We start from the raw sequence: 26777 nt of genomic DNA on the forward strand, positions 1-26777 counted from the left end.
TAATTAATAGTTTTCCCAGTCTGAATGAAATTGAATCCAAACAATGGGGACTTATCAGTAACAAGACAGGAAGCCACAGAAGCTTTAAGGACAATGATAACGATAAAATTCCAGGCACAGATGGAATGTCTATAAAGTACTATAATTCTCTTTTCCTCAAAAGACACTGGGGACTTTGTAATTCATTGAATGATGGTTTTTAAAATGGAGAAATATCAGGAAAGCAAATAGAACGAATAAGTACATGTTTACCAAAAAGGAGATAAACCAAGAGAATAAATTATAGCATACCTACCAACAGAACTGGAGGCCAATGTCGTATTTAAACGTCGCTTAAAAATAGGATTTGCATACATAGCTAATATGTTTGTTTTTTTTGTTTTTTTTCTTTTTTGCCAAATCTTATACTTGAAGATCAGACAGGTTTTATTGGTAAGTATATTGATGATAACTTGAGAACCCCGTATGACATCAAGCAATATTTAAAACATGAATATATCGTCCAGGTTTACTAGTGTTAACTCACTCAGTACGGCCAGTCCTCTCTTCTCCTCTACACAGACCCCTCGGATGTCCAGTGGGTGTCTCCATGACCCAACCTTTAGCTTCCGTCGTCAGAATTGTGGTATTCTTTGTCAACATTCACCTCTTCAGTGTAAGAGCCTTCCGCTTGTAATATTTTGATGGTTGTAATTGGGGTGAAACGCTGTTAACGTCGTCTCTTTCGCCGTTCGTATGGAGAGAGTTAAAGGGGTAGAAGGAGAAGAGGGATGGGGTAGAGTAGAGGATTATAGGCAGAGGATAGGTGCTCACTCCACTCTCTCCTTGTACCACAGCAGGGTCTTTTAGTAAGATGAATTGAAGCGTTTATTTCTCTAACTTTAAACAGCACTTAGCAGCACATCCTAACTTAGCAGTTAGCAGCACACAGCCCCCATAGTACTGTCTTGTCCGTCCGGCTCTCCCAGTCTCGTCCAAGCAATAAAAAGGATGAAACCACATCCCAGACAGCATCAAGCCCATCTAGGAGCTGGGACCCACTTGGTTTTGTCCAAGTTACTTGGGGACAGGGGATGCAACCCTTCCTACCTGGCTGCCCACCCGAGTCCAACCGGGGCCCACTTGGATTTGCCCAAGTTATTTTTTTTTTATGTCTACCAGTTTCACACACCACACCAGTCGTGACCATTGAGGCAGATGCCATCCTGCCAGAGATCGACATGGGGGAGTAGGAGGGGCGGGGGAGGGGGGGTGTAGGGTGGGGGAGTAGGGGGTAACGAAAGATGCAGTGACGTCTAATAGTTCGTAGCACACACACCACTAGTGGCGGTGCCATGTGTAGAAATTATCACTGAGAGGAAAGGTTAACAGAGGAGGAAACGGTGTGAGGGTGACGAAAGGGGGAAGGAAAGGAGCAGGGGGATTTATGGGGAAATTAATAAAACATGACCTCACGCAGAAGATGAATGGTTGTGGTCCGAGGAGATATCATCTTTACTTAGTATTTCATGATAACTTGCTCCCTCTGCACTGGGCCAAGGGAAGGGGGGAAGGGAGAGAGGGTATGGGGAGGGGTGTTGGTGGGGATATATGCCATGGAAGGGGGGGGGGGAGAAGAGTAGGGAGGTAGGAAGGAGGGGTCCATCAGAAAGCAGTGTGTCCTGGAAAAATCCCATGCTTCCCACCACAGGCGCCTGACACACTATAACACTAGTATCAACAGAATATCGGAAATAACATTAATTTGACAATAATTCAGTAAACTGGTCATTTTTTGTCACGGCTCGTGGCATTCATTTGTGCGTGTGTTCGTCTCCCTTCCCCTCCTCTCCCTTTCCCCTCTCCCTTTCCCTCCTCTCCCTTCTCTCTCCCTCTTTTGCTCCATCGTTCTCTTTTGTGCTCAGTTCAGTTCTGAACTAATGCACGTGAATCTTGTGATTTGTCTGGCATGTCCTTATTCCTTCTCGTTCTGAACTCTTGAGATGAGTTCGGAGTTAACGTCGTTTTGAAGGAAGGGTTTTGTTTTGCCTTTGGTGCCGAGCATTGGAAGGAGAAGGGTCGCCGAGCCAGCAAGAGAGCAGTTGGGTGCCCTCTTGGACAGTCGTCGGGTTCGATTCCTGTGTGACCCCCTTCTTCCTCTGTGTGGGTCTGTGTTCTATGTTTTCTCCCGAGCCAGTGGTGTGCCCGATTCCTGGTGACAGGTGACTGGGAGAAGTTGTATAGTTAGTTTGTCCTCGTGGTGTTATGGTTGTAACTTGTGACATGTGTTCGCATTTCGGAATTGTTTTATCGGAACATCTTTTAAATCCAGTATTCTTTCATTTCCAGATATTTTGGGATAATTGATAAGGTTGTGTTTAGGGTTGTTATTTTGCTGTGTATTCAGCTCGAGGTGTTTCAGATTTATTTCCTTAGTGAACTGTGTCTGATTGCAGCCTAAGATTTCCAAAACATTTGTGTGGTGTTTGGAATGTGATTGGGAGATTGCAATATTGTTTTACTGAGTTTTGTTTCGGTAGTTTGAAACCACAAGGATAGATACCGACATATTGTCATTTAGGGTAAATGTCTTTCGGATTATATGCGAGTTTAACTCCTTCATTACTGGAGAAACCATAAACATTTCATGTACTTTTGGCATTGGTAGCTTTGTGTGAAAGCGACTGTATATAATAAGATAACCATTTATTCCGTTACTTAGTTCATTCTGTATCACTCCAGGAAGAGGGGGGGGTACTCTTTCATAACGTGTAAGAGCATAGTCTGCAGACACATGGGAGTCTTGTTACAGATTTGTTCCCTGTGATTTTTCCTGTTGGTTTCTCCTGTCTGCCACCCCGGCGGAACTCCAAGATTTGCCTCTACAGTGGTCATCATTCCCCTTCAGCCCTGTCCGTTCCAAATTCTCTCTCACTCGTTTGCCCGACCTCCATATTTCCAACGTCCTCACCTACAGACCCTCATCCGTTCCACTGTCCGATTCTGCAGGCATGCGAATAAAACCAGTTCATTGACAACGGACGAGAGTGGCAGTGGTTAAGGGGTTAAATTTGTGTGTCTGTACCAGTGTTTTCAAAGCGCAACAACAGTAAAGAACTGAGCTGAACTTTCTATGTCTGTGTTTTGTGTTGTCGGGGTGTTAGGTCTGGGAAGGTACGGGGGTTCATGGGCAACCCCTTATGGGTTGTGACATATATGAATAAACCAAGCTCGTGAGCTCGTGTGCAGTATTATGTGACCGACGACATCATCAAAACAATGGAAATAATTCTGGAAGGCAGAAAATTCACACAGTGGTTTATCTGTTGGTAAAGGAGGAAGAATGGTTAAGACGCTCAGTGCATTACTTACATAGGCCCATCACTCCCCCTGGAGCATAGGCCGCCGACAACAGTCCGCCAGAGTCCTCTGTCCTGGGCTATTCTCTCCAGCTGTCTCCAGGTATATCCCATCCTCTTGGTTTCTGCCTCAAGGTCACGTCGCCAGGTGTTTCTTGGCCTTCCTCTTTTTCGTTTTCCTTGGGGGTTCCATGATAGTGCCTGCCTTGTGATGTTGCTGGCTGGCTTCCTCAGGGTGTGCCCGATCCATCCCCATCTCCTGCGCCGGATTTCATCCTCGGCTGGCATCTGGTTGGTACATTGCCACAGGTCTGCGTTGCTGATGGTGTCGGGCCAGTGGATCTGGAGAATTCTTTTCAGGCAGCTGTTGAAGGTCTGCACTTTCTTGATGGTGGTCTTTGTTATCCTCCTGTCTCCGCTCGGTACGGTAGGACTGATTGGACATTGGAGTTGAACAGCCTGATCTTTGTGCGAGTCGACACCACCTTGGAGCTCCAGATGTTCAGCTGCAAGTACGCTGCCCTCGCCTTGCCAATTCTTGCTCTGACGTCTGCGTCTGTGCCGCCCTGCATGTTGATGATGCTACCCAGGTACGTGAATGCCTCCACTTCTTCCAGCTCATTCCCGTTTAGTGTGACTGGGTCCTCACTCGCTGCGTTGATATTGAGAATCTTGGTTTTGCCTTCATGGATCTTGAGGCCAACTTGTAATGAGGTGGCTGCTAGTTCTGTAGTCTTGTCCTGCATTTGTTGGCGGCTGTGGGAAAGCAGGGCCAGGTCGTCTGCAAAGTCGAGATCATCTAGTTGGTCCCACAGTGTCCACTGGATTCCATTTCTTCTGTATGCTGTTGATGTCTTCATGGTCCAATCGATCGTCAGGAGGAAGAGGAAAGGCGACAGGAGACAGCCTTGTTGGACTCCGGTCTTCACCTCGAAGCTGTTTGTGAGTTGTCCTCCATGGACCACCCGGGAGGTCATTCTTTCGTAGGAGTTCTTGATCAAGTTGACCAGTTTGGTTGGCACTCCATAGTGGCGAAGCAGTTTCCAGAGGGTGTTGCGGTCCACACTGTCGAATGCTTTCTCATAATCAATAAAGTTGATGTATAAAGACGAGTTCCACTCTAAAGATTGCTCAACGATGATGCGCAAGGTGGCAATCTGATCTACGCATGATCTGTTCTGGCGGAAGCCGGCCTGCTGGTCTCGGAGGAGAGGGTCGACTGCACTTTTCATTCTCTCGAGGAGGATCCTGTTAAAGACTTTTCCTGGCACTGACAGAAGCGTTATCCCTCTATAGTTGGCACAGTTGCTGAGGTCTCCTTTCTTGGGTAGCTTGATGAGGTAGCCCTCCTTCCAGTCTGATGGTACTTCCTCCTCTTCCCAAATCTTCTCAAAGAGAGGGTACAGCATCTCTACCGTGGTCTCCAGATCTGCCTTGAGTGTTTCTGCTGGGATATTGTCCGGTCCTGCTGCCTTGCCATTCCTCAGCATTTTGATGGCTTTCCTGATCTCCTCCCTGGTTGGTCGCTCACAGTTGATGTCTAGGTCTCTATCAGGAGGGTCGATGTCCGGGGGGTTTGAAGGGACGGGTCTGTTCAGGAGTTCTTCAAAGTGCTCTGCCCATCTGTTCAGTTGTCCCTCTGTTCCCAGGATGGTGTTTCCTTTCTTGTCTTTGACTGGTCGCTCAGGCCTGCTGTACTTCCCTGAGAGTTTCTTAGTGGTGTCATACAGCAGCTTCATGTTGTTACTGGCTGCTGCTTCCTTGGCTTCCTCTGCCAGGCTGTCGATGTACTTGCGCTTGTCTGTTCTTGCGTTCCTCTTGACTTCTCTGTTGGCTGTGCCTTGGCCTTTGCTGCTCTTGTCCGGCTGTTGTTTACTGCTGCTTTCTTCTGCTTTCTCTTCTCGATCTTGCCCAGTGTGACTGCCGATATCCATTCCTTCTGTTGGTGTCTCTTGGGGCCCACTACTTCCTGACAAGTTGACGTCAGTGTCTCTTTCACTTTCTGCCACTGGCTCTCGATGTCAGTCTCTTCTTCAGTTCTTGTAGTACTTGGTACTTGTTGGTGAGGGACAGCTTAAATTCTTCGTTTATCTTTGTGTCTTTCAGCAGGCTGATGTTGTACTTCTGCCTCTTTGTTGTTGCTTCCATCCAGTTCTTCAGCTTTAGCTTCAGCCTGGCTACCAAGAGATGGTGGTCAGATGCAACGTCTGCTCCTCTTTTCACCCTTACATCCTGTAGAGATCTCCTGAATTTCTTGGCCATGCAGATATGGTCGATCTGGTTCTCAGTCACATGATTTGGAGATACCCAAGTGGCCTTGTGTACTCTTTTGTGGGGGAAAATGCTGCCACCGATTACCAGATTGTTGATAGCACAGAAGTCTGCAAATCTCTCGCCATTCTCGTTCATCTCTCCTACTCCGTGTCTTCCCATCACTTCCTCGCATCCCGTGTTGTCTTGTCCGATCTTGGCATTGAAGTCACCCATGAGGATGTTTATATCTTTTTCTGGGTACTTGGCGATGACGTTCAGCAGTCTGTCGTAGAATTGATTTTTGGCTTCATCGCCGTCATTGGTTGGCGCATAACACTGGATGATGTTCATCTTGATCTTCTTCTTAGTCCTGAAGGACGCTGCGATGATTCTTGATCCGTGTGCTTCCCATCTCGCTGCGCAGGTCTTGACAACATGAGCGCTACGCCTTCTGTGTGTGGAGCGTTGTCTTCTTCGTGGCCAGAATAAAGCAACATCTCTCCAGTGAGCAGTCTCCTTTGTCCTGACTGTGGCCAACGGGTCTCACTGATTCCAAGCAGTGTGAGGTTGTAGCTTTTCATCTCTGCTGCTACTTGTGTTGTTTTTCCCGTCTCATACATGGTCCTCACATTCCATGTTCCGACGTTGATGGTCCTGGTCGATAAAAGGGGGGTCGGCCTTGTGGCTTCCGTAGACTCACGGCTTTCACCACACGGCGTCATACATCCTCTTGGTGAGGACCCTTCCTCTCCCAGGGCAGTAATCTTTTGGTCTGTTGTTGGCGTTTCTGTAGCAAGCTTTGGTTTTTACGGGGTGGGGTTGCTAGCCCCACGCCCAACCCTCCTCCTTTCTCATCCGGGCTTGGGACCGGCCATGGCGGAGTTGCTCAGCGCATGCCAATTCATTTAGTTGAGTCCGTGAGAGTGTCGGGGTGGGTTCGAATCCTGCTCTCGCCCTTTCTCCCAAGTTTGACTGGAAACTGAAACTGGCCGTCTTTCGGATGAGACGATAAACCGAGGTCCCGTGTGCAGCACGCACTTAACGCACTGCAAACCTGAGAACCCATGGCAACAAAATGCCCTCTGGTAGTGAATTATATAAAAAGAAATCCACTCTGATAGGTACACAAATATATAAGCATGCACTCAAGGCCTGACAAGCGCGCTGGGTTATGCTGCTGTCAGGCTTCTGCCTAACATGTGGTATAGCGTATATGGATTTGTCCGAAGGCAGTGACGTCTCTTTGAGAAACTGAAAGTAAAACGGAAACCATCTGTTGGTAAATCAGCCTTTATTTAACACTGTGATCATTGTATGTTTAATAAAACTTTGCATTTTCTCGTGAAGTGTAGAAAACAATGCCGAGCACACTTGATGTGTGGCCTTCCAATGATGGCCTTAGAATTGGATTTCTTAATATCAATCATGTTGTTAAACTGACAGATGTATCGCTTATTTTACATAATTCCGGTGCGTATTTTCATGTTTTTGGGATAGCTGAATCTCGATTATCTCACAATATATGTGGTTCTGAACTAAAAATGACAGGGTATAATGTTGTCCGTAGAGATCCTACGCGTACTATGGAAACAGGGTTATTGATATATGTCCACCAGAGCATTAATTTTAAACAAGTGCACCCCCCTGATCTTCATTGTATTGAATTCTTATGGATACAAGTCAACTTAAAAAGATGTAAACCAGTTCATTTGGGTTTTATTTATAGAAATCCAGCAGAATGTTCATTGGAGGGACAATTTTACTCTTTTGATGGAGGACGTTACTTCTTTTTCTGATGAATTAATACTATTGGGCGACTTCAATATTGATTTATTAAAACCTCATAAATTATGGGCACATACTGTGGAATCATTTCATCTTACCCAATTGATAGATAAGCCAACTAGAATTACTCCATCTTCAAATCTCTTATTGATCACATTTATGCATCAACAATACATAATATAGTTGAGATATGTTCACCAGCTTATGGTTGCAGTGACCACTTTCCTATTTGTTTAACTTGGTTAAAGAAAGGTGTCAAAGTTCCTAGAAATTGTCACACATTAATTATAGAGACTTTTCAAAATTTGATCCTGATAAGTTTTTGTTTGATTTAATTAATTCGCATATTTCTGTTTATCAGTTCACAGATACTGATGAGGCTTGGAAGTTTGGTATCATTTTTTTTTTAATGTATATGATAAAAATGCTCCATTAAAATCTAAACGTGTTAGTATTAATTCGAAAGTACCATGGCTTACACAAGATCTTTTAACAATGCCATGGATTTAAGAGATGCATTACTAAAAACAGGAACCAAAGAGTATGCTAGACAAAGGAATCTGGTAAAATACCTGAAGCGTGTGGCTAAAAAGAAATATTTTCAAGAACTAGTTTCTTCAAAAGCTGATAGTAAATCAAGCTGGAAAGCGATAAACCAGATCACTAATCGTAATGCCAATACTAAAAGTACATCAGTCAGTGATATGTCTCCTGATAAACTTAATAGACATTTTTGTGAAATAGGTAGTTCAACTGTAAAATCTGATAGGTATCTAAATAATACTCTTGAAGGTTTAAGTGAATTCTGTACGTCAAAAAATATTTCGTCTGACTCAAAAATTCCCTTAATGGGTGTTCATGAAGTTTGCAATGCATTATCACACTTAAAACAAACTGGAACCAGAGGCTTGGATGGAACTGATAGTAAAATTTTGAAACTTTCTGCACCAGTTGTTTCTGAAACCCTTACGTACATTTACAATTTATGTATAACGAAAAATCAGTTTCCCAAGGCATTTAAACTGGCAAGTCATCCCGCTGTACAAGTCAGCCTTCAAATTATAGACCAATTTCAATCTTGTCTACTTTGTCAAAACCCCTAGAAACCCACTTTAAAAAACACATTTTTATTCATTTTAATTCCTTTGTTTCATCCAAGTCAGTCTGGTTTCAGACCTAATCATTCATGCCACACTGCACTAACATCCTTAGTTGACAAGTGGCTGACTAATATAAATAACTTTACTGGAGTTCTATTTGTAGACTTCGCAAAAGCCTTTGTTGTGATTGATCATGCACTTCTTAAAAAACTTAGAATTTATGGCTTATCAAACAATACATTAGATCTCTTGCACTCATTTTTATCTGATAGGAAACAGCTGGTGATAATTAATGGAAAAGAATCTTCTCTATTACCAACTGAATATGGTGTTCCTCAGGGTTCTGTGTTGGGACCAATATTGCTTTCCATTTATATAAATGATTTACCTTTATCACTGCATTTTGTGAACTGTTTGCTGATGATACGACTTTACACGTTGACAATTCTAAACTCTCTGAAGTTTCCAGAACATTGCAGGTAAGTATTAATCAGTTAACTGATTGGTCTGAACTAAACCACATGAGTTTGCATCCACAAAAAACCAAATACATATTGATTACAACCAGACAGAAGCGTCAAACTCTTGCAACTAATTCCTCCTCCCTTTTTATAAATGGCAAAGTCATTGAAGAAGTTGACAGTCACAAGGTTCTTTGGGTAATTATTGATAACAACTTGACCTGGTCTGATCACATATCAATGTTATGTAAAACTATTTCCAAAAAGGTATATCAACTTTCTAAAATAAAACATTTTTTAAATTTACATACTCGAAAAAAAAAATTTCACGCCTACATTGAATCTTATATAAACTATGCCTCAACTGTCTGGGATTCAGCAAGTGATAACATCCTAAAACCACTCCTAAGTCTTCATAGGCGTGCTCTTAAATTAGTTATTCTAAAATCGTCCTCTTTATATGTTTCTGATTATATAGAACTTGAAAAATTGCCATTGAAAATTAAACTTAAATATAATAAAGCCATATTTATGTTCAAAATATCAGGTTATGCCCCACCCTCTCTGATAAGTAATTTTCCAGTAAATAGTCACCGTCACACACATAAAATAACCTTGCCTCGGCCAAGAATTGATCTTTATAAAACAAGTCTCACATACTCTGGTGGATATTTATGGAATTCTATTTCATCTACACTTTACTCCAGTCTCGGTGTCTTCAAAAGACTATTTCATAAACATCTAATGTCAGAGCTAATTTCTACGAATCCTTGAAATTACTGAGACTGATAAACAAATGATGTATTCTCAATATCCTTGTCTATTTGTCTATCTCCTTTCCCCCCTTCCTCTTTTCCTCTCTCTCTCTCTCTCTCTCTCTCTCTCTCTCTCTCTCTCTCAACAGTTTTCCTCTCTTTCCTTCCTCGTATCTCTTCCTCTCTTACCTTCTTCCCTCTCTCCTTCACGCAAAAGCAATGTTATTTTGTGGGGAACTGTGTATTTTCTATGCCATTTATTGTTCTTGTTGTTGTTGCCATGCAAAGTGGGTTTTTTTCCTTTTTTCAGTCTTCTTGTATTTCCTAGATTAGTTTATATGTTTTCTTTACGAGGGTAGGATGAAAACAGGCCGGTAAGTGCCTATTCCTTTTCCCTCGATAAAAAGTTTCAGTTTCACTTTCTCAAGGAGGCGTCACTGCGTTCGGACAAATCCATACACGCTACACCACATCTGTTGAGCAGATGCCTGACCAGCAGCATAACCCAACGCGCTTAGTCAGGCCTTGAGTCCTCCCGAAACCTGGAGGGGGTCAGGCTGGTGTTCTCCTGACCCACTCCCGGGAGGGTCACTACCTTGTCGTGGTCGGGAGGCTTAGTGGCCAGAGATCGAGCGAGCTATGTCGGCAGGGGCATCAGTGCTTCTTGGGGTTTGGTGCTCTGGTCCCAGGTCTTAATTGACAGCCTACATAGCCATCGTAGCTGTTAGGGCTGAATAAGTGGTGGTTTTGTACTGATGCCCCTGATAGGGCTTCCCATGCCGAACAGGTCGTGAGTGAGGCCCAAACTAAACGTGACCCACTGTCCCTTTCGCTATTCTTTGTTCTTCTTTTTACCGCCTCTTTTCTGTCCTCAGCTCCCCATCAAGCCTTCTTTTCCACATTCTTTTTTTCTCTGCGGCCTTCTTTAGGCCCGCCGTGTTTGCCGTGCGGCGCGACCTGTGATGGAGGGGAATGAGATCCTGGGGATTGAGAGAGCACGCTGCTCTCAACACATCCCTTTGGCTCGGACCTCTCCTAAGACAGGCGGCACACATTGGCCCGTGTGTGTCAATCGGCTACCCCTTCGTGGGACTGGGTCAAGACTGGCAGTTTAGTGGCTGACGAAGGTAACCCCCGTAGTGCTCGGCTCTGTCCCCGGGAGCTGGGCATGATCGGGGGGGAGCACGTTGGAGCTGGGCTGCTGGTTGTATATCCCTCCCGAAACCTGGAAGGGGTCAAGCTGGTGTTCCCTTGACCCTGGCCCCTAAGTTGGACCCCATGGTGGGTGGGTAAGGGAGGGATGAATTCACATTTTTCTTTCAACATGAATCCTAAACAAACACACACCCCCAAACTCGGAAAAAGACGACGACAGGGAACGGACGACTCAGACTCTGAGTCGGAGGTCGTTGAGACCTCTGGTTTTTGGCCATCGTGGCTAGTGATGGAGGGCGCTGATGACAAGCCCTTGTCGGCTCTCAGCCCCTTCGCTGTCCAGAAGGGCTTTCAGTGTCTGGCAGGATCGCTCAGATCTATCAAGAGGCTGAGGAGCGGAGCGTTTTTAGTGCAGACAGAATCCAAAAGACAGACACAGCTCCTTCTCAAGGCGACCACTTTCGTGGATAGGGCGGTGAAGATTTCCCCTCACAAAGGTCTCAACTGCTCAAAGGGAGTCATCAGATGCCCGGAGTTGAAAGGTGTGTCTGAGGCCGAGATCAAGAGCGAGCTGTCCTCTCAGGGAGTGACCGATGTGTACAGGGTGACGGTGAGGAAGGGGTCGGACAGAGTCCCGACCAACACTTTCTTCCTCACCTTCTGCTGCCCGGATGTCCCCAAGGACATTCGGGTCGGATACCTGCTAGTTAATGTCAGCCTGTACGGTAGCGTCCCCTCTGAGATGCTTTAAGTGTCAGAAATTCGGACACGTGAGAGACCGATGTAAGGAAGAAGAGGCGTGTGGCACCTGTTCGAAGGCGGCACACCAGGGCGATTGCGTCAGTGCAGCCCTGTGTGCGAACTGCGGAGGTGGCCACCCGTCCTCATCGAAGGACTGCCCCGCCTGGAAGAAAGAAAAACAAATCCAGAAAGTCAAGACAGAACAGAAAATTTCCTTCTTTGAGGCAAGGAAACAGGTGGAGGCCGCGTCGCCTAAGGCGTCGTATGCCTCTGTCGTCAGATCCAGGACGGTGGACGTCGCGGTCCAGACGACGTCCACAGGAACGCAGACGGACGACTTAACCGCCTCGTCGGAACCGTTGGCCTTGGGTGGAGGCGCTGTGTCCACCCCTTCCCATCCTGCGCGGCAGTCCTCAGGGGCTGCTGGGCGGGAGAGAAAAGCCTCGGGCGGAGGCACGTTGTCCGCCTCCCGCCCCACCCCACCCCCCGGCCCCCCTCGCCCCGCCTCTCGTCTGCCTGGCCCTCGGGCTGGCGGAAGTGGCCGGAAGCCCCCTGTACCTCCAAAACTCAAGGAGGGGAGGGTTGCGGCCACGGCGGGATCGGGAGGGGCCGAGGTGGTGGATATTCCGACCCGGTCGGAATCCGAAAAATTTATGTCAAAAAACAAATACTCCATCCTGGCGGACCTTGAGCCACCGCAAGTGGAGGAGCAGGGGGTAGCGATGGAATAGGCTGCTGCTTTATTTTTTTTTAAAAACCTTTTTAATGGCAGTGATCCACTGGAATATCCGGGGATTCTATGCCAACTTCCAGGAACTCCAGCTGCTTTGTCGTGCTTTGAAACCTTCAGTGCTGGCACTGCAGGAGACTCTGCAAAGAGATGGCAAGGTTTTATCTCTCTCTGGTTTTAACTCCGTTTTTAAACCCGCTCAACCGAAGCAAGAGGGGTTGACGGGAGGTGTCGCTCTTTTTATTCGAAAGTCCCTTTTATACAGTACAGTTCTTTTAAGCACCCCTTTACAGGCGGTGGCAGTCAGAGTCACGCTCGAGAAAACCATCACTGTCTGCTCTCTCTACCTTCCCCCTTCCGTCCGTGTTCTGAGGCAGGACCTCATGAACCTGGTCGACCAGCTCCCACGTCAGTTTTTACTGTTGGGCGACTTCAACGGACACTCCCCGCTCTGGGGAAGTGAGATGACATCAGCCCGAGGTCTTCTCTTAGAAAACCTTCTCTCTGACATGGACTTGTGCTGTCTTAACGACAAGTCTCCCACTTACCTGCATCTGTCCTCTGGAAAGCTCTCGTGTTTAGATCTGTCGGTCTGCGATCCATCGTTGGTCCTGGACTACGAGTGGAAAGTGCACGACGATCTGCACGGGAGTGACCACTTTCCTGTCGTCCTCCGCCCCACAGATGGAGAAGATGACTCTCTGCCTGACCGCCTGTACTACGACAAAGCAGACTGGAGTTTTTTTTACCACCAAGATAAGAGCAGAGCTGCAGGAAGAAACAGTATTGAAAAGCAAGGACCCTGCTGACGCTCTGACTCGGATCGTTTTAGATTGCGCCAAAGCAGCAGTCCCATCGTCTACCTCCAAGCCTCAGGTCCCTAGAACGCCCTGGTTCAACGCGGAATGTCGGGAGGCCCGCAAGTCTCGGAAGAGAGCGCAGCGACGCGTCTTTCGGAGACCGGAGTCCGATAGCGTTCGAACCCATCAACAGCTGAGGGCGAAAGCCAGGTATGTTTTTAAAAAGAGCCAGAGGAAGTCATGGAGAGATTTCTGCTCTTCCTTAACCTCCAACACACCCAAGAAGAAAGTGTGGAGGGTTTTAAAAAGAATTAAGGGCAAAAACGCATGCCCGACCTTCCACCATCTTAAACTTTCAGACGCTCTGGTCACAGAGAAGAAAGCAGTTGCCAATTTGCTTGCCTCCACAATAGAACAGAACTCGAGATCTGCTAACAAATCTGCTCGCTTTCTTAAAACCAAAAACCTGTCAGAAAAAACACCATGTAACTTCTTTTCCGACAACACAGAGAATTACAACCTTCCTTTCACAATGAACGAACTTAAATCTGCCCTTCAGACCTGTACGGATTCCTGTCCAGGAATGGATGAGGTCCATTATAAACTCCTAAAGCACCTTCCCCAAACCTGTCTGGACACCCTGCTTAAAGTTTATAACCACATCTGGGTCACAGGCTTCTTTCCACCCTCCTGGCGGAAAGCCCTCATAATCCCGCTGCCGAAACCGGGAAAAGACCCCTCGAACCCCTCCAACTACCGCCCAATTGCACTGACCAGCTGCGTCTGCAAACTGATGGAGAAGATGGTCAACGGTAGACTGATGTGGAAACTAGAGACCGACGGCCTTCTGGCGAAAGAACAGTGCGGTTTCCGCAAGCATCGCTCTACCGTTGACCATCTGGTTCGTCTGGAAACCACGATAAGAAATGCTTTCGTCAACAAACATGTGGTGGCCATATTTTTTGACCTGGAGAAAGCTTACGATACCACGTGGAAATTTGGTATTCTTTCCGACTTGCACAAGCTCGGCTTCCGAGGACACCTGCCTCAGTTTATCCACAATTTTTTTTACAAGACAGACAATTCCAGGTGAGAGTCGGCACCACCCTGTCCGACATTCACGAGCAGGAGCTGGGTGTCCCGCAGGGGAGCATCCTGTCGCCGGCTCTGTTCAGCATCAAAATTAATGACATCGTTCAATCCGTTCAGAAAGGATCGGACAGCTCGCTGTTCGTGGATGATTTTGCCTTATATGCAACCGGCAGCACGTACGCCAGCATCCAGCGACGGCTTCAGCTCTGCGTCAACAAAATCCAGTGTTGGGCAGAGGAGAATGGCTTCACATTTTCGTCCTCCAAAACTGAATGCATCCATTTTCATAATTTTCGCCAATTCTATCAGAACCCTGAAATCCGTCTGGGAACATCCACCATCCCGGCGGTCAAGGAAGCCAGATTTCTAGGGGTCGTCTTCGATCAGAAGCTGAATTTTCTCAGCCACATTAAACAGCTGAAAATATCTTGCCTAAAAGCCCTGAACATCATCCGAGTTGTGGCACACACGAACTGGGGTGCTGATAAGAGGACTCTCTTGCACCTCTACAGAGCCCTGGTCCGGTCCAAACTGGATTATGGAAGTGTTGTATACGGCTCGGCCAGACCGTCCTACCTGAAACTGTTGGACCCTGTACACCACCAAGGGCTCCGTCTCAGCTTGGGTGCTTTCCGCACCACCCCTGTGCACAGCCTGTATGCAGAGGCGGGGGAACCGCCTCTTTCCAACCGCAGACTGAAGCTGACCCTGAACTATTATTTGAAATTGTTTTCGGAACCTACAAACCCTGCTTACGATGCTGTATTCAACAACCCTTTCGATAAGAAATTTACAGACAACCCAAACTGCATACCTCCTCTCGGACTCCGCATTCAGCCGCACTTGGAAAATGCCGATCTGGATGTCGGTGGCATCTCAGATTTCTCTAAGTTCCCTGACAGCCCCCCGTGGACCTTTACAACACCTGAGGTCCGTTTTGATCTGGCCTCGTACCGTAAGGACACCACCAGTTCTCTGGCCTACAGAACCTACTTTTCGGAACTGTGCCACAAATTCCCCACCTTTCAAGGCATCTTCACTGACGGTTCCAAGTCAGAGGACGGAGTCGCCGCATCTGCGTTCTGTCCCGCCTTTCCTGACCGGCCCTCAACGGAACACATCCTGTCTGACAGCTCGGTATACACCGCGGAACTGACCGCACTGGTCCTGGGGTTAAAAATGGTTCTCTCTTCCAAACAGAAGAGATTCATGATCTTTTCCGACTCCTTATCAGCCCTGGAGGCGATCGCCTGCAGGAATATCACTCATCCCAAACTGCTGGAATTTTATGAAACTTTTACTCTCGCAACGAAGAAAGGATACGAGGTTGTGTTGGCCTGGGTTCCCGGACATGTTGGCATTCGTGGTAACGAAAGGGCGGACCTGCTGGCCAGGAACGCTGTAAAGAAAGAATTGTCCAGATCCTTGGTACCCTATACAGACATGAAGCGGAAGGTCAATTCTTACGTTAAAGATCTTTGGCAAGAGAAATGGAACACCCAGATAGACAACAAGCTCTTCCAGATCCGTCCGGACCTGGGGGAGACCCTCCCTTCGGGGGTGAAGAACAGAAAGGAGGAATCTGTGCTGTGCAGACTGCGTACGGGGCACACTTTTTTTTACTCATTCTTACTTGTTGAAGGGGGAGGAGGCCCCTCGATGCGTTCCCTGTGACGAGCCTCTCACCGTGAAACACGTGCTCCTTGACTGTTGGGATCTGCATGACGTTAGACGCAGACATTACACGGCGGTTTCTTTGAAGACTTTGTTTCGTGATGTCCCTCCGTGGGCGCTGATGGACTTCTTAAAAGAAGTGAACCTTTTTAACCAGATTTGAAGGTTTTAAACTATGGAAGTTTTTTTTTTTTTAAACTTTGGAGTGGAAAGTTTGAAGTGGTGACTCGTTTTAATTGGTTGTTTTTTTTAGCCTTGTAGTAGTAATTGACGCGGCGATAGCCTTGAGATGGCCTTAGTGGTCGGCGAGGCTCTAAGCACCATAATTTCATTTCATTTCATTTCATCCTCTATCTATGGAATGAAGAATATGAATATGAAATCTTGAAAAGGAAGATATGAAGACGGCGTCTTGGAAATGAAGAACACGCAAACGAAGACACTCTCTCTCTCTCTCTCTCTCTCTCTCTCTCTCTCTCTCTCTCTCTTGTCGTCCATATCTTTCTTGAATTGTTTGATAAACTGTTTGACAATGGTGTGAACACAAATAACTGGATCGAATCAATCATTTAGTCCATTGTCAAGAAAGGTAATGTAAATAATCCGAATAATCAAAGAGAAATTTCACTGAGTGATGTAACTTGTAAATAGTATGGAATAATTATCAATAAAAGATTACAAGAATGGGATCACGAAGGCGATATCGCATGTGTGATAATCAAATTGGTTTGAGAAAACAACAACAACAACAACAAAAGAAAACCCAGAGGATATTCTACGGTAGAGGACATGTTTACGTTTCTTGCATTTGTTCACAAACAGCTTTCCTTTAACCCTTTCACTGCCAAACTCGTATTTATGCAGCAACTAGGTAGAGGACCCATGTCACTGAAGGGTTACCAGACCATGGGTCTGTTATCCATGAACCTACCTGCTCTGTAGGATAGGCCATGTTTTCTACACATCACAGGGGGAATCCCCAGCCAATCTTAAGACACAATATTTTTTTGTCTTTATAGCTCAAAGGAATTTTGCACTCTAATTTGACTGGCAGTAAAAGGGTTAACAGAAAGTTATGTGTTTTCATTCATTTTGGAAAAAAAACAAAAAAAACAAACCCACCCCACCCCACCCACCCCCGAAAAAAAAACAACAACAAAAAACCGTTATTTGACTCTGTTACCCGAAATCTTCTTTGGGTACGTTTACAAAGGAATGGTATGATTGGTGAACTTTATAACTTTTTTTAATTTATTTGTGTAAGCTTATCTATCATTTATTCACCTTTTTTTTCACATTATAGTTATTATTTATTATTTATTTGTGTAAGCTTATCTATCATTTATTCACCCTTTTTTTTTCTTTTTTTTTTCTCAAGGCCTGACTAAGCGCGTTGGGTTACGCTGCTGGTCAGGCATCTGCTTGGCAGATGTGGTGTAGCGTATATGGATTTGTCCGAACGCAGTGACGCCTCCTTGAGCTACTGAAACTGAAACTCTATGGGGAAAATCCGCTTGGCCGCTTCCGGAACCGACGTGAGGTATGTCCTTCACTCTTTCCCATCATTTTCTCGTTTTCTCGACGTTTTTCACGTCTTATTCGTGTTTCCTCTATCAGTTGATTTAGCCTGTCGTATGGTTGGTGAATTGTGTGAAGAATGTGGCTAATTTGCTTGAAATATACGCTGGCCGGGCCAACATGACAAGGTCGCCGTTCGACACACTACTGGGAACCGGCAAACATGGCGCTCACAACCTGCAACGACACGTGGCGTTTTCATGTTGGAATCCTTATTTCACTCGTCAAAGGGCAATGGTCAGTTACCGGAATACTATATTCTAATTATTATTGTTACGTCAACATTTTTTTTTTTTTTTTTTAAGTGGCTTGGGTCGGTTTCGTCACGGTCTGGCGGTGTAGGCTATACGTGTACCCAGTCAGTTCGTGAGACTAAGTGCGTGAGCAAACGCACCTGTTATGTTGTAAAGAGTCCAGTGGTTCATTCCACTGATTGCGCTTCCGACAGGTTATTTCACTCATAATCTTCTCTCTCCCTCTCTCTGGTTCTGTGTGTCAGTGTGTTCAGTCATTGTGTAAAAGGCACGATACACTAAAGAAACTATAACACCAAACTTTAATAGGCATAACAGCAAGGCCGGTATAACTTCAGTCAAGTTACTCGAACTGCTAACGAAGAAATCCCATGACCGGATCTTCGTCACGATCACAGAGGTTGTCATGCGTATACTTGACTTGACTTGACTTGACTTGATCAATGATTGAGGCTTATTTGCCTGTTCGTTGTTCCTACGACTTTGTGGTTTGGTCACTGGTTTGTGAGTCCGTTACTCTAGACAGGAAGGGGAGAACCTAGCTGGATGGTTCCTTCCTCATTAACTCAGTCAGTGATAGAAGCAGATTTTTTCTTTCTTTTTTTCAATTTAAAAAAAAAAATTATGTTCGTTGAAGAAAATAGGAAGAATATACAATCATGTTAATGAGATTGCCCCTCGGGCCAATCCCTGAGCAATCGGGAAAATCCGATGAATCATAATTCTTGCTCGCCTCTTCAGTGTCAGTTCAGCCCGGTTTGAGTCGAAGTCCGCTATGGAGCCAAGAAGCTTTGTGTGCAGCAGTGATGGTGTCACTGAGATATGTTTATATCACGTGAATGTCTATGGTTGGTGTCGGCCACACAATGTCTCTGACCCTACCCCCCGCCCCCTCAGGAGGGGACACATCTGCAGTGTTCTTCGAGACCACAAGGGCAGGTGTGACATGGTGCCAGCTTCATCTTACTGATGTATTCATGGCCCGGTCTACCCATGGGCAAATCGCCCAGCCGAGGGCAAAGTTGTAAACTGCCCATGGGTAGCGCTACCCTGGGATTCATGATGAAAATTACCACCCGCCACTCCTCCCTAACCGTGGGCAGATTTACCGCTCCTCCCCCCCGTGGGCAACTTTGCCCTGTCGTGGTTAAAAATGGCGGACCCGGGTTTGTTGTTGTTGCTTGAGAGGAGAAATAGGCGTGCTTTGCGGAGGAACAGAGTGTTCAGAGATAGAATTAACCCTCTGGATAAATTTAATGACGTGGAAATTTATTCAAAATATCGTTTTCGGCGAGCAGACATTTTACAAATTGTGGACGATGTCGAAAACGACCTTCATCATCCCAATCGACTGGGATGTCTGCCTCCTTCTCTACAAGTGTGTTTGACACTACGTTTTTACGCCAGTGGCAGCTTTCAAGACGTGTGTGCTGAACTGTTTAATGTCAGCCAACCGACAGCCTCTCGCACCATTTCTGCAGTGACAAATGCTCTTCTCAGACATGTTGCACACTGGGTTCACTTCCCAAATCAAGAGGAGGCAGAGACACAGAAAAGCAAATTCCGCGAAATCGCAGGATTTCCCCATGTTGTGGGGTGTGTGGATGGGACACACGTGGAGATCCAAGCTCCTGTGATCAATGAACACGAGTATGTGAACAGGAGGAATACTCATTCCATCAATGTGATGGTAAGTGATTCATTTAAAAAACAAAGTTTTTATTACCTGTCCCGTCAGCCTGTGGTGTGTGTGTGTGTGTGTGTGTGTGTGTGTGTGTGTGTATTAGTGTATGTGTGTGTGTGTGTGTTGTACGTGGTGCTTGGTGCATTGGATGTGTGTAGTTGTGTGTATATATATCTATATCTGTCTATCTATCTCTCATGTGTGTGCGTGTGTGTGTGTTGTGCTGTGTATCTTGCATGGTACATTGCATGTGTGTGTATGTGTGTGTGTGTGTGTGTGTGTGTGTGTGTGTGTGTGTGACATGAGTATGTTGTGTATGCTGCATGGTACACTGCCTGCGAGTGTGAGTGAAACCTTTGTGTGTGACCGAGGCGTGCGTGTGTGTGTGTGTGTGTGTGTGTGTAATTTATGCAGATACGTAAGCGGTTAATCAATAATATGTCATACTATATGTACACATTCCCCTATTTTTGGTCTATTTTTGTCTCAATTTATTTCCTCTGTGTGTGTGTGTAATTTATGCAGATACATAAGCGGTTAGTCAATAATATGTCATACTATATGTACACATTCCCCTATTTTTGGTCTATTTTTGTCTCAATTTATTTCCTGTTGTTTTTCTTTTCTTCATAGAATTATTCTTTTTGCAAGAATAGTATTTGGGGTTTTTTTTCATTAAAAAAAAACGACACCCTCCTGGCAAAGATTTATTCACTTTCTGCATTATGTACATGTGTTATTGTGCTCATGAATGAATACATATTTTACAAGTGATGTATTTGAGAGGGTGAATAAAAAAATTGCTTAAAGAAAAAAAATTGGATATGAATGGGGTGGGAAATTTGGACAAAATTGATACGATGTGAATTGAAGATGATTTAATTTCTGTCAATATAAATTAAATGGCTACTTAATAATAGATGGTGATGTTGAACCTTATCATTTTTTAAAAATAATTCATGAGTAAAAAACTTGGAAGTATTACATCGTGCAGCTACTGCTCTACCAGCAGCTGTTAAGTTGTGACAGTAATATTTACATGTTATGTGTGATTAGTGTTGATTCAAGCGTTACAATGTCATTGGTTTTTTCTCTTTTGTTACAACGTGAATACATGAGAGTACATTTATATGGCTTGCTATTTCCGTTTATAGAATCTGGGTTCCATATGTCCACAGGTAGTTTCCAATGCAGACCTCATGTTCACTGCCATATCTGCAAGGTGGCCTGGCAGTGTGCACGATGCCAGAGTGCTCCGGGAATCGGGCCTTTTTGTTGCCTTTGAAGGAGCAGCTAGACCAGTCAGAGGATACATCCTGGGTGACAGTGGTTATATGCTACGCAATTGGCTGCTTACTCCAGTGCTCAACCCCAGAAACCAACAGCAACAAGACTACAACGACAGACACAGTTCCACAAGATCCACCGTTGAACGCACAATTGGCATCGCCAAGAAGCGATGGCATTGCCTGCGAAAGCTGCGTGTGGCCCCTGAGAAAGCCTGTGACATCATCATTGTGTGCCTCATGTTACACAATCGAGCAAGGTCCCTGAACCTGCCAGACCCTGACAGCGATGATGATGATGAAGATGATAATGATGATCCGCCAGTGCCAGAGCCACAACGAAATCTCCAGGCCAATGAACGTGTACGTCTTGCTGCAGGAAAAGCGGAGAGGGACAGAATCATCAATGGTGGCTTTCGTCACTGAGGTTAGTTTTTTTTCTTTGTATCCAGTTCTTACTCCAGTTTTAGCAACAAAATGGACGTCTAGTTATGTGTTGTATTTGCTCACTGACATGAAAACGGACAAAGCTCACGTTGATATTTATTTTATCTTAAATGAAGATAACTGGGATCACGAAAGAAAAGTAGGTGAAGTTCGGAAAATGAAGAAAAGTTTGAAAATTGCATGTATTTTAGAGAAGAAAAGAATTAGGAAAGGTAGAGAACTGACACCATGCACATGATAATCAATCCACCATCTTGAAGCAATCATACATTGAATGTTTCAAATTTATTGCCCATTGATAATACTGTTTAGGAGAAATTCCCCACAAAGGTAATAAAATAAATTGACCTGTGAAAATTCAAAACCACAAGCACAACAGCTGATCAGGTTATTTTTTTCAGGTCATAACAAACTAGCTCTCTTTATCAAACACACACTACACTACCCACAATTGCACATGTAATCGGACATGAAGTTGACTAGGTTTGAAAATCACAAATGCCAGGAAAGGCATACATTGTCATTCATGAAATACAAGGAACTCCTAGAGAAAATCCACAAAACAAACACATGATTCTTGGATCACTTTCTCCGGACACTAAGTAAAGAAACAAAAAACAAACAAAAAACAAAAAATTTTAAACAAAACAAAAATCAAAAACAACAAAAAAAAACCAAGCGTGGGAAGCAATTGCAATCTGTGTGAACAAGGCGTCAGTCAGTTGTCATAGTTGAAAAATCAGAGACGCGTGAAAATTTGAGTTTCTAGGATTGTTTTCCTGTTTCTCCAATAGTATGTATACACATTCACATGTCTCCCCCACTCACACAAACAATGAAAACTATTCCAAAGCTAAAGAATCGGTTTGATCTCAACTAAGTTGAGTAGCAAAATTAGATTTGAGTATGAAAATTATTATGAAAAGAAATAAATACTGTTTTCATGTTTAGTTCCCTTTAGAACAGAACTAGCTAGCAATAATTCAAACATGTTAAAAAAACTTTTGCACAAAAAGATGTTGAAGTTTCAAAGCACAACTGGCATTTTGTGATATATTGTCACAGCTAATTTCTGAAAACCAATTTAATTGCCTATTTATGATCCTTACATTTCCTGGCTATTTTCTTTTCTTATTTCCCTCACTTCAGAACATTCTGTTTTAGTATTTCAGTGCAAGCAGCAAGAATTCTAGCACCCATTTCCATCAGCTGATGATGTCTGTCATTTGCTCTTTCTTCCCTTTGTCTTTCCCTCTCCACTTCCCATTCTTCCCTTTGTCTTTCCCTCTCCACTTCCCATTCTTCTCTTTGTCTTTGTCTCTCTGCTTCTCTTTCTTCTTTTCGTATTTCCCTTTCTTCTACCCCCTTTTCTTTTTCAATCTGCATTTGATAATATTCTATGATAGCAGATCTTTCTGCTGAATCATTTAGTTTTCTCCTTTTGTTCACTTCCATTCGCTTGCTTTCAGCCCGGCGTTTCTTGGTGGCGGATGAGCAGTGCAGCGGAGATGATGGCAGAGGCATCACAGGCCTGTCTGGGCACTGCACACTCTCTGCAACAACTGGAGGCATCTCAACGTTCACCGTGTCAACGACGATGTACGAGGTACCATCAGCAGGAACAGCACCTGTGAGACAAATGAAAAGGACCATACACGTAACACCTGCATCTTTCAAATTTAAAAAAAAAGCAGAAAAAATACAATATGGACCGACTTTACCTTTATTTTTGCTGGTTTAGTGTTGACTCCCTCAACGCTCATCGTGACCTTTCAACTCACACATCCATGGAATGCATCGCACAATACCACATGTCACAGTCCACAGGCAGATTCGATTTCAAGCCCTTAGGAGGCAACCCACTGAAGAAATGTTAGGGTTACGGTTAACGAAAAAAACAAAAAAAAAACTAACAAAATCAGTGGTCATGGTAACATGGAGAAAAATAACAAAAGAACCATAGGGTAGGTTTGTTGGAAACAACTTTCTTTTTTCAGGACAAAGTGAGACATGATGGAGGGAGGGGGGGGGAGGTTGGTCAGAAAAAAGGGGGACCCGGAGGATGTGGGCTCTAGCAGAATCGCCCAGTGCTGATTTTCAACACCACCCAGTGTGTTGCATGTTTCACTGCACTAACGCCTGTCACAACCTTTCCGGTTCCGATTTCATCTTATTTCATTTTGTGTGTGTGTGTGTGTGTGTGTGTTTTCATATGAAAGGTTAGGGTTAGCCTTAAAAATTAGGGTAGGTTGGGTTACCGTAGCCACACCAATTTTTCTTTCAATTTTTTTTTTTTTTTGCCTGAGGAAATATCAAACCTGAGCTTACAATCTCAACAGAGCATGTAAAGCGGCACAGATTTAGCTACTATCTCTTTCACTGCTGATATAAAATGATGAGAAATAGGATATGTACATGCTATGGAAGTCCAAAGCTTGAATGACACTATTTGACTTCGTTATACTCTACGCTTCCTTTACCAATATATCCTTAAGTCAACCAGGCTAAAAAAAACGACAGTCACCTGCAGGGTTGTTTTTTTTATCTGGCTATTGGCATCAAATAATTATTGCTAATGTTACACAACATGTTACTTCAAGAAATGCACCTGAGAAGGGGAGTGTGCAGAATGAAGGTTCTTCAAGGCTGCCAGTGACCCCAGTACATGTAGAAGTGTCAGTTGCTGGAAGCCGATGCACTGCATCACTTTTTCCTGGAAAAGAAAGTCGTCAGTTGTACATTTGTGAGAATATCGCAGTAAATTTATAAAATTCAACAAAGTTGTATGAAGTATTGTAGTGTTTGCACACTGCTTTGTTAATGTTTATTTAGTTTCTATTTTTGCTGTTCGTAATGATGATGTGTGTTTCAATTTTGTTTTCTATAATTGTATCCTCCATGCCCCAAAAGTGGTGAAATGAGAAATCTTTGTATCCTTGACTGAACCAGGACATTTGAGATTTAGAAAGGGCTCAGTAAAGCTGAAGATAAATTAACATTTTTCTCATAGTCTGTTCCTTTGAATGTTGGCGGTAATGAAAGAAAAGTATTAAGCATCTGGCACAAGTTTTTTGTTTTATTTGTTTGTGTCTTTGGTTATTGCAATGTCACAATTATTTCATAGTTGTATTGTTAATAATACTTGATACTTCAAATTTGAGCCTGATTGTGTGCATACACTTGTATCTTTGCCCTTTTTTTTTTAATTTGCACATATGCGGTTTTGTTGTGTACAGAGTTAAGGATTGTAGGGTAGGTGGGTGATAGTGGTACGAGCCCTGCCCATCCATAAAAATGATGATGATAACCAACAAGTGATTAAAGAAAAAAATTAAGGTGGTTTTTACAAGACTCATAAAATTAAAATGTTGGGCCAACATCAGAAGAAATTGCAATGAAAATGAAATGTTCAGCAGAAGTTTCAATCACCTGCGGATTTGTCATTCTGGCAGGCTGCTGTAGAAGTTGCCACTGCCAACTGATGTGTTGCTCCATTGACAAAAGTCTCGCCGACATCCCCTGAAAAAGAAAAATTCCTTGATTATAAAGTAACTTTAGAAATATGACCAATGTATAGATGATACTGAGAAAATTTGTTGAGTACTCATGTACATTTTTTTACACAAAATGTCAGTTGTAAGTAATATATGTTGTACTTGCATTTCATGTGATGGTTATATGCACCAGGCACTTTAAGCTATCCATACAGCTTTCTTCTAGAACTACCTACTTGTACTACTGTCAAAGTGGTTCATCATATAAATATATGAATTAAACAAGCTGATAATAATTAGCCCCATGACAAAGTGTAGAAGTAGAACTGTGCACAAAGCACATTCTGAATTTAAAGGAGAGAGAAGAGAGAGAGAGGGGGGGGGGGGGGGGGCTGAGGGGAGCCAGCCGTTGCATGATTATCATGCAGAGAGAAAATATTAAAAGGAGGTCTAAAATGGTATATTATTATGTTTTTGGCCTGTAGTATTGATTGATCTACTTGCATTGTAAAACAATAGGACCATTTAAAACAAAACAAACAAAAAATTGAGTGATCTATATAATTTACACAATCAAACAAGTAATATCAATGATACAAATGACACTAATAATGATTTTATTTCTTTACAATGACATATTGGGGAAAACATCTTTCTTAATCATTGTTGAAAGTGTTAATGAAAGTGAAACACACACATCCCATCCTCAATACCAAGAACTTCTTTGCTCTTGTCAATGAATACTGCTTGAATGTTGTTATGATGCCCCCACTTCATGTTACAAAATAAGGTAACTGATTTCAAATCACCCTAGTTTGATTGTGCTACTGTGTGTGTATGTTTACTGGTAGGAATAGTGATGAAAACCAATATCCTGTTTAAAGAATTATATGTGTATTTGTTTTTCAATAAAACAACATTGTATACCACCACATATTTCTGCACTTATGTTTATGAGGACTGAATAAATTGCTGAATTTTTTAACTCTTGTGTTTCAAGTTTACTTGTTTGTGTTAATGTGAAGAAATGCATGCCAAAGGATAATAAACGCACATTGGGTCACTGCATAAGTCAAGCATATATTATGCACAAATTGGGTCACTGCATAAGTCAAGCATATATTATGCATAGTCATGATTTTTTTTTTTAGCATTTGTGGCAGAGTGTATGTATATATATGTTGAAACATGGATTTATCTCATTACAGTGATGCCACTTTGTTGAAACTCATCACAAATAACAGTTTCAGGATTATGTCATAATGATACCTCCACTGTACTCAGATATAAACTGCATATCATCTCATAAATGATGGAGTTGTAATCACCTGTGGCTTCTTCATTCTGGCATGCAGTTGTAGAGGGTGCCACTGCCAACAGAGATGTTGACTCAGCGTTGTGGAAGAAAATGACCTCACCAACATCATCTGAAATATTATCAACATGCATAACCATTGTTGAAACTGTTAATGAAAGTGAAACACAAACACGCATCCTATTCCATCATGGGGGCTGAATAGCTTGGATCCTGTTCGGTACCGTTCTTTTGTTTCTTCTGCGTCTTAATTTTTCGATGACGGTTGTCTCTTTGGTTTCATACTGAAATGGATCACGCGGTTTCATACAGGGTTTATCTAACAGTTTCTGTAGACTGAAAACTACCGGGAGGTGGTCACTGCCTTGGTGTGAAAGCGTCTCTGCAGTTCATTTCTGCTCTGAATTTTGGAGATGTTAGAGCGATGTTGATCACACTGTCACTGTCCCCTTGTCTTGTTCCAAGGCGAGTTGGGGATGTGGTTGTTAATGGGCTAATGTGCTGAACAGTAGTGACCACTGCCTACCGAATTCGAGCTATTTATAGTATCTAAAGGCAGCACGGGAAAACCGAAACTACGGAGTCAGTTTTAGTGTGCACTAACGTCCGCCGGATCACGGGGAGTGGCCGCGGATCACGACTGAGAAACCGAAACCGAACTGGTCCTGGCTGACATGTCTTAATAAGTGACGCCACCAGGAACGGTCTTGCGGACGTTTGGTAGCAGGGGCAGCCTTTCTTGGTCATCGCCTTGGAGACTGAGAGCAGAGGTAACGACTATTAGTACTGACGACCTCATCTGTTTTTGTTTTCCGTGTTTTTCCTGACATATGCA

The 26777-nt window shown here is 43.9% G+C and overlaps 1 protein-coding gene across 4 annotated transcripts in view; it reads left to right on the forward strand.

Annotated features, from left to right (window-relative positions):
- LOC143280940 (TNF receptor-associated factor 3-like) overlaps positions 1-26777 on the forward strand; it is a 61359-nt gene that overhangs the window by 478 nt on the left and 34104 nt on the right. Inside the window, exon 2 of one of the 4 annotated variants that reach the window (XM_076585748.1) lies at positions 17263-17424. The exons of 1 other annotated variant lie outside the window; for it this stretch is intronic. The gene's annotated coding sequence lies outside the window, so the exon portion shown is untranslated. Of the gene's footprint in view, positions 1-17262; positions 17425-17524; positions 17700-26545; positions 26713-26777 lie in introns of those variants that run through there. 2 more of the 4 variants (XM_076585751.1, XM_076585747.1) reach the window with 2 other exon arrangements.

The sequence above is a fragment of the Babylonia areolata genome, chromosome 4 (assembly GCF_041734735.1).
Source record: "Babylonia areolata isolate BAREFJ2019XMU chromosome 4, ASM4173473v1, whole genome shotgun sequence".
Lineage (NCBI taxonomy): Eukaryota > Metazoa > Mollusca > Gastropoda > Neogastropoda > Buccinidae > Babylonia > Babylonia areolata.